A 7,627-nucleotide genomic window follows, 5' to 3' on the forward strand; every position below is an offset into this window, starting at 1 on the left:
GGGTGGCTCAGTGGGTTAAAGCCTCTGCCTTCAGCTCAGGTCATGATCTCAGGGTCCTGGGATCGAGCCCCGTGTCGGGCTCTCTGTTCAGCAGGGATCCTGCTTCCTCCTCTCTCTCTGCCTGCCTCTCTGCCTGCTTGTGATCTCTGTCTGTCAAATACATAAATAAAATCATTTAAAAAAATATTAAAAATTTAAAAAAAAAGAAAATTTAACTTCATAAATGCTTTTCCAAGTACTTGAATTTTTTTATTGGTTTATTTCATATTCATACTGTGTTCCTCAAATATCATATGAGTATAACAGTTTCATAAGGTTTTACTGAGAGGAATTTTAAATTAGCTTTTTTGAGGTATTTATTAAAAATTATTAGATAAAAATTTAAAAAACTGCACCTATTTATTTACTTCTGAATTTTTATTTTAGTATAGCTGACACACAATGTTACATTAGTTTTTGGTTTGCCATATAGTGATTTGACAAATTTATTCTTTGTGCTGTGCCCATCACAAGTATAGCTACCACCTGTCACCACACAACACTATTATAATATAATTGACTACCTTCCTTATAGCATGCCTTCCTTATTCATTCCTCAAACTGGAAGCCTGTATCTCCCACACACCTTCCCTCATTTTGCCAATGTCCAGCTCCCCATCCCCTCTGGCAACCATCAGTTTGTTCTCTGTAGGTCTGATTTAATTTCTTGTTCATTTATTCATTCATTTTTAGATTCCACATATAAGTGAGATCATACAGCATTTGTCTTTCTCTGCTGACTTACTTCATTTAGGTAATACCCTCGAGATGCATCCATGTTGTCACAAATGGCACAATCTTATCTTTTTTATGACTGTATAATATTCTATCACTCATTCTCACACACATATATGCACACATGTATCTTCCTTATCACATCTTCTTTATCTATTGATGGAATCTTAAGTTGCTTCCATATCTTGGCAATTGTAAATAATACTGCAGCAAACCTAGGGGTGCATATATCTTTTTGAATTTGTGTTTTCATTTTGGGGGGTCAATACCCAGTAGTAGAATTATTGAATCATATGATATTTCTATTTTTAATTCTTTGAGGAACCTCCATACTGTTACCCATAGTGGCTGCACCAATTTTCATTCCCACCATCAGTGTACAAGAGTTCTTTTCTTTCCACAGCCTCACCAACACTTGTTATTCATTGTCTTTTTTATTTTAGTCATTCTGACGGGGTGTCTAGTGATATCTCATTGTGGTTTTGATTTGCATTTCCCTGATGATTAGTGATGTTGAACATCTTTTCATGTGTTTGTTGGCCATCTGTACATCTTCTTTGGAAAAATGTCTATTCATGTCCTCTGCCCATATTTTATTTTTTTATTAACATATAATGTATTATTTGCCCCAGGGTTCCAGGTCTGTGAATCATCAGTCTTACACATTTCACAGCACTCACCATAGCATATACCCTCCCCGATGTCCATAACCCAGCCGCCCTATCCCTACCCGCCAGCAACCCTCAGTTTGTTTCCTGAGATTAAGGGTCTCTTATGGTTTGTACCCCTCCTGATCCCATCTTGTTTCATTCTCCCGCTACTCCCCCATCAACCCCCACCTTACCTCTCAAATTCTTCATATCAGAGAGAGCATGTGATAATTGTCTTTCTCTGATTTACTTATTTCACTTAGCATAATACTTTCTAGTTCCATCCATGTCATTGTGAATGCTCTGCCCATATTTTAATGAGATTGGTTTTTTTGGTGTTGAGTTATAAATTTTTCATGTATTTTGGATATTAACCCCTTATCAGATGTATCATTTGCATATATCTTTTCCAATTCAGTGGAATGCTTTATTTTGTCAATGGTGTCCTTAACTATGCAAAAGGTAATTAGTTTGATGTGATCCCAATAGTTTATATTTACTTTGTATTCCTTACCTCAGGAAACATATCTAGAAAAATGTTTCTATAGCCAGTGTCAAAAAATTACCGCCTATGTTCCCTTCAGGATTTTTATGGTTTCAGGCCTCACACTTAGGTCTCTAATTCGTTTTGAGTTTATTTTTTTATATGGTGTAAGAAAGTGGTCCAGTTATATTCTCTTGCATGTAGCTGACATCCAGTTTTCCCAGCATAATTTATTAAAGAGACTATTTTTTCCTCATTTTATATTCTTGCCTCCTTTTTCATAGATTAATTGGCCATATAATTGGGAGTTTATTTCTGGAGTCTCTTTGTTCTGATGATCTACATGTCTATTTTTGTACCAGTACCAGACTGTTTCGATGCCTATAGCTTTGTAGCAAATCTTGAAATATGAAATTGTGATACCTCCAGCTTTATTTTCTTTCTCAAAATCACTTTGACTATTCAGGGTCTCTTGTGGTTCCATGCAAATTTTAGTATTATTTTTTCAAGTTTTGTGAAAAATGCTGTTGGTATTTTGAGAGGGATTGCACTGAATCTGTAGATTGCTTTGGGTACTCTGGACATTTTACCAATATTCATTCTTCCAATCCATAAGTATGGAATGTCTTTCCATTTGTTGTGTTACCTTCAATTTCTTTTGTTAGTGTTTTATAGTTTTCAGAGTACAGGTCTTTCACCTCTTCGATTAAGTTTATTCCTGGGTATCTTCTTCTTTTAGGAACTGTTCCTATTTAACGTATAAGATTCTATAAGGAATAAGCAAAAGAGATGAGGCAGAAGGGAGATCAGAGAGATCTGGAGTATGAGAAGGGTTCAGCCAGGCATGGCAGCCTTGAAGATGGAGAAATGGGCTACAGCTCAGGAATACAAGTGTCCTCTAGGAACTGAGAATGATCCCTGGGCAACAACCAGCAAGGGACGAGCTGAGGAAATCCTTTCTCAAATATAAAGAGTTAAATAATACATCACACAAAGGTAACGTATGTTTTCTTTCCCTTTTCTGTCCTTTTAAAATATCTATACATTGTTACTGGTTTACAACAAAAGCAAACAAGTAATTGCAAAAGGAACAGACAATATGACTTAAGTCACTGCCTACTTAAATTCTCTACGTTTGACTGTTTCATATTCTCAGAAAGTTTCATTGAATTTGTTCTGTGTTTTTATTTTTTTCTATATTTACATTTTTTTAATGAAAACTTCAAAAAAAAAAACTAACTCTCAGGATAAGGAATTCTAGCCACGTAATTTTTTTTTTTTTTTAGTTATAACCAAGACACTGAAATAAAATATGTGATAATTTCTAAAGGCAGATCACATGTGCGTACGTATTCCTCCAGTCAGCTGGATCAATTATACAACGAGTTGTCAGAGGGAAACAAAGCAGGATTTAGGAGAGCGTGTCTCTGGAAGATCTTTTTTAATGCTGTGAATCCCACCTTTACCCCCGAGAGATAGGTGGGTTGCAGGGGTGAGGAGGCAGGTATTATGGGGTGTCTCCTCCTTCACCTTAAGTCTAGTGAAAAGTTAGTTTTTAGTGTGAAGAGACACAAACTTCTCCAATCACCCTTTGTCCTAGCTTTTCCCCTCTGGGAATTGTATCTGGAAGTGGGGAAGAGAAATTGCCTTTTTTTTTTTTTTTTTTTAAATCAAGATGACATTTGGAACAGAAAAAATGATACAGAACAGAAATGGTAGTGAAAAGGGATCAGAATGAAACCAGCCACCTCAGGAGCGGCAGCCTCTGAGCCAAAGGCTGATAAAAATCACTCCCAGGAATTAAAGAGCAGAAGAGTCCTGACATCCCATCACAGAGGTGTTACCAGCTGCTGTCTCAGGGGGTCTATCTATTGCCTAGAGTCCCAGGGGAGGAACATATCAATGGTGATCCAGAGAACCTCCCTGAAGAGAACAGATGAGCCTGGGCAGAGGACTTCCTGAACTAGCAGAGCAATGTGACAAGGTCAGGGAGATGTTACTCTATTACTCTGGTCTGAGGGAATACATAGTCCCCATTATTGCAAAGCTTGATAATTAGAGGCCAGTCATGCCATTCCAACTGAAAGATGCTTCTCCACATCCCTCTCAAAGGAAAGCTTTAATCAATTAACACACATTTGATGAACACCAAGTGATGGGCTAGATTCAGATTCCCTGAGAGATGATAAGAAAAAGATAATGCATGGTTCAGTTGGAAATGGAGGAAAGAAAAGACCAGGAGAGGAACTCTATGATTTACCCAGTGTCGAAGGGTCAGGACTAAAGTCTTACAGCCTGTTCTTTGGTCCAGGTCCTTTCCTGTCTGCTGATGATCTGCTAGAGACGACCTCAGGACCTCCACATCACCAGGCCTAACTCATTGGTGGAGGTATTTCATTATTTAGGTTGAAATAAGAGGAAAAAAGGCAAAGAGGAAGCTCTTTTCTCCTGCAAAGACTGAAATTCATAGAGAGCTCACCAGTCTGAGTTTACATGGTGACCCTAAACAGTGCCCGTCAGCCCATGCTTCAGGATGACCAAGGGTTTCCTTGGATTGGACTGAACCCTATATTTTTAACAGACCCCTTGCACATACAAATAGCCCTAACAAGGGGCACCTGGGTGGCTCAGTGGGTTAAACCCTCTGCCTTCGGCTCAGGTCATGATCTCAGGGTTCTAGGATCAAACCCGCATCGAGCCCTGCCATCAGGCTCTCTGCTTGGCAGGGAGCCTGCTTCCCCTCTCTCTCTGCCTGCCTGTCTGCCTACTTGGGATCTCTGTTAAATAAATAAATAAAATCTTAAAAAAAAAATAGCCCTAACAAGACCGAGACAAAAAATTTGATATGTATTTCTATAAATTTAAATCACTCAAAAGGATTATGTTAAATTTCTTCAGGTATTCATTTGTTTTCCTGATAGTAACTACAAAGATTAGCATCTGAAATGAATATAAAAGATTCTTTGAATCTGTTTCCTATAAATTCTCTAATAAAGAAGATTTCTTCCCTTACTCACTTGACTTCTCTGGGCCTTGGCTTTTTATTATAAAATGGTAGGGATTAGATTAACATATTTCCAATGATTTTTTTTAGCAATAAAAATGTAATGATTATAAACTGAAATATTTCTTCATCCCATTTGATCCCCATTGTTTTTGTTTTTCATACATTTTCTATCTTGGATTCCTTAGAAACTTCTGTTGTGTTTTTTTTTTTTCCTTATTTATGTCATACGCACAATAGATACTCCTTCATTGTGATCCTTTCCTTAGTTGAACTCATTAAGACCAAAGAATCTCACATTTTTGAAAAAGCTGTAAGAATCATCCATTTGCCAGATTAAAGAAACAAAAAAAAAGAAAATGCAGCCAAAAAATGACATTATCTTTTCAAGATGGTACAACAAAAATTGGAGAGACAGATCTAGAATTTGCACGTAACACTTGGTTTTAGGACACTTCCCAGTTATACCAGATTTTCCCTCTTTCTTGAAGAAAATCCCATTTCTCCTTTCTGGAAATACTTGTTTTGAGTATGCTTTTCTCCCAGGGTGACAACACCACCACCACCACTGCACATGTTCTTTGTAATGTGATCTCAACATCCCTCCAAACCCATCTTGCAGTAGAATCACTCTCTGCTTGAGGCAGGCAAGCTTGTGACTGCTTCAACCAGTAGAATACAGAGAAGTGATGCTGTGTGCTACAGGGCTCAGTCGTAACAGGGATACAGCTCCTTCTGGGCTCACAGGAACACTTGGGCTTCAAGCCTTACACCACCATTTAAAAGAGTTGACCACCCTGAGAACACCCTACTCAGAGGATGCCAGACCCCATGGAGAGGCCATGTGTGGTGGTCTGGTCGGCTGCCGCAGTCTTCCATCAGCCCAGCTCATGGATATAAGTAAGGGACTTTCCTCGTGATGCCAGCCTCCAGCCATGAAGTCTTCCCATAACTGAGGTCCCAGATATCAAGTCATCCCTCTGTGTCTGAACTAAAGTCTGACCCTCAGAATCTAAAAGAACTTTAAAATGTCATCATTTTAAGCCACTATGTTTGGGAGAAGTTTATTAAACAGCAATAGGGACCAGAAAACCAGGAATAAGAGAGTCACAGAACTCTTTGGCTATGGGATATAACATCGTTGGAGTTCTAACCAAGATGTTAGCCTCATCATCTCCCCAGATCAGCAATAGCAATGGTTCTCCTTGTACATCAGCTGTAGCTTTACAGACGATGTCTGCTTTTCACTTTGAGGCGCCCCCTCGAGGAGTCAAAGGGAATTGCAAGTATGCCACTTAAGCTATTATTTCCGGTCGGATCAGATCAAACATATCCTTCATTTTTTAACCACTATGCCACGTAACCAAACACTGGGAAAATCTCAACCCATTTATATTTTCTTTTTAAAATTGGTCACATTTCTTCTCTTCTCTTCACATTTCCTCTCTTTTCCCATACATTTTATTTGATTCATGGACATACACCCTCTCTGTATTCAGGAATGAGATTTTCCCAGACAGAGGATTAGGCCAATCATTTATTTGTTGTCTCTGAGAGCCAAATCTACTGTTTAATGCTCCACTCTGATATTGTGGGTCTGCGACTCTGCAAAATTCACTTCCAAACTGCCTTCTCGTCTACCTTCAATCGGCTTATGCTAAAGCAAGTTTTCTCAACCTCAGCACTATTGACATTTTAGTTTGAATGACCTTTTTTCCAGTTTTATTGAGATGCAATTGGTATACAGTCTTATGTAAGTTTAAGGTGTACAGCATAATGAGGTGACTTACATATACTGTGAAATGATGACCAAAATGGAATTTAGTGACTATCCATCATCTCATATAGACACAAAAAAGAAAAAGAAATGTTTTTTTCCTGTGATGAGAAATCTTAAGACCTACTATCTTTATGATTTTTAAATATACCGTACAATGGTGTGGAACTGTAGACGTCCCATTGTAAATTATATTCTGAGTACTTATTTATTTTATTTATCTTATTTACATCCCTAGTATTTTTTTTAATTTCATTTATTTATTTGACAGAGATCACAAGTAGGCAGAGAAGCAGGCAGAGAGAGGAGGAAGCAGGCTCCCTGCTGAGCAGAGAGCCCGATGCGGGGCTCGATCCCAGGACCCTGGGATCATGACCTGAGCTGAAGGCAGAGGCTTTAACCCACTGAGCCACCCAGGTGCCCTTACATCCCTAGTATTGATTTATCTTACTTATTTGGAAGCCTGTAGCATCCTCCCATCTCACCCTCCACCTCCAGTTTCTTTTCCTGTGAGTTTGGGTATTTTTCTTTTTGCTTGATTATTTGTTTGTTTAGATTCCACGTGTAAGTGAAACAGTACAGTATTTGTCTTTGACTATTTAGCATGATGCCCTCAAAGTCCATCTATGTTGTCACAAAAGATAGGATTTCCTTCCTTTTTATGGTGAATAATAGTCCATTGTACATATATGTACCACAACTTCTTTATCCATTGATCCCTCAGTGGACATTTATGTTGTTGTCAGGTCTTGGCTATTAAGAATAGTGCTGCTGTAGACATGGTGGTGCAGATATCTCTTCAACATAGCATTTCCATTTTCTTCAGGTATATTCCTAGATGTAGAATTGCTAGGTCATATGGTATTTCTATTTTTTAATTTTTTCGAGGAATATTCATACTGTTTTCCATGGTGGCTGTAAAAATTTACACTTCCTCC

This window comes from Mustela erminea, chromosome 16, assembly GCF_009829155.1.
Source record: "Mustela erminea isolate mMusErm1 chromosome 16, mMusErm1.Pri, whole genome shotgun sequence".
Classification (NCBI taxonomy): domain Eukaryota; kingdom Metazoa; phylum Chordata; class Mammalia; order Carnivora; family Mustelidae; genus Mustela; species Mustela erminea.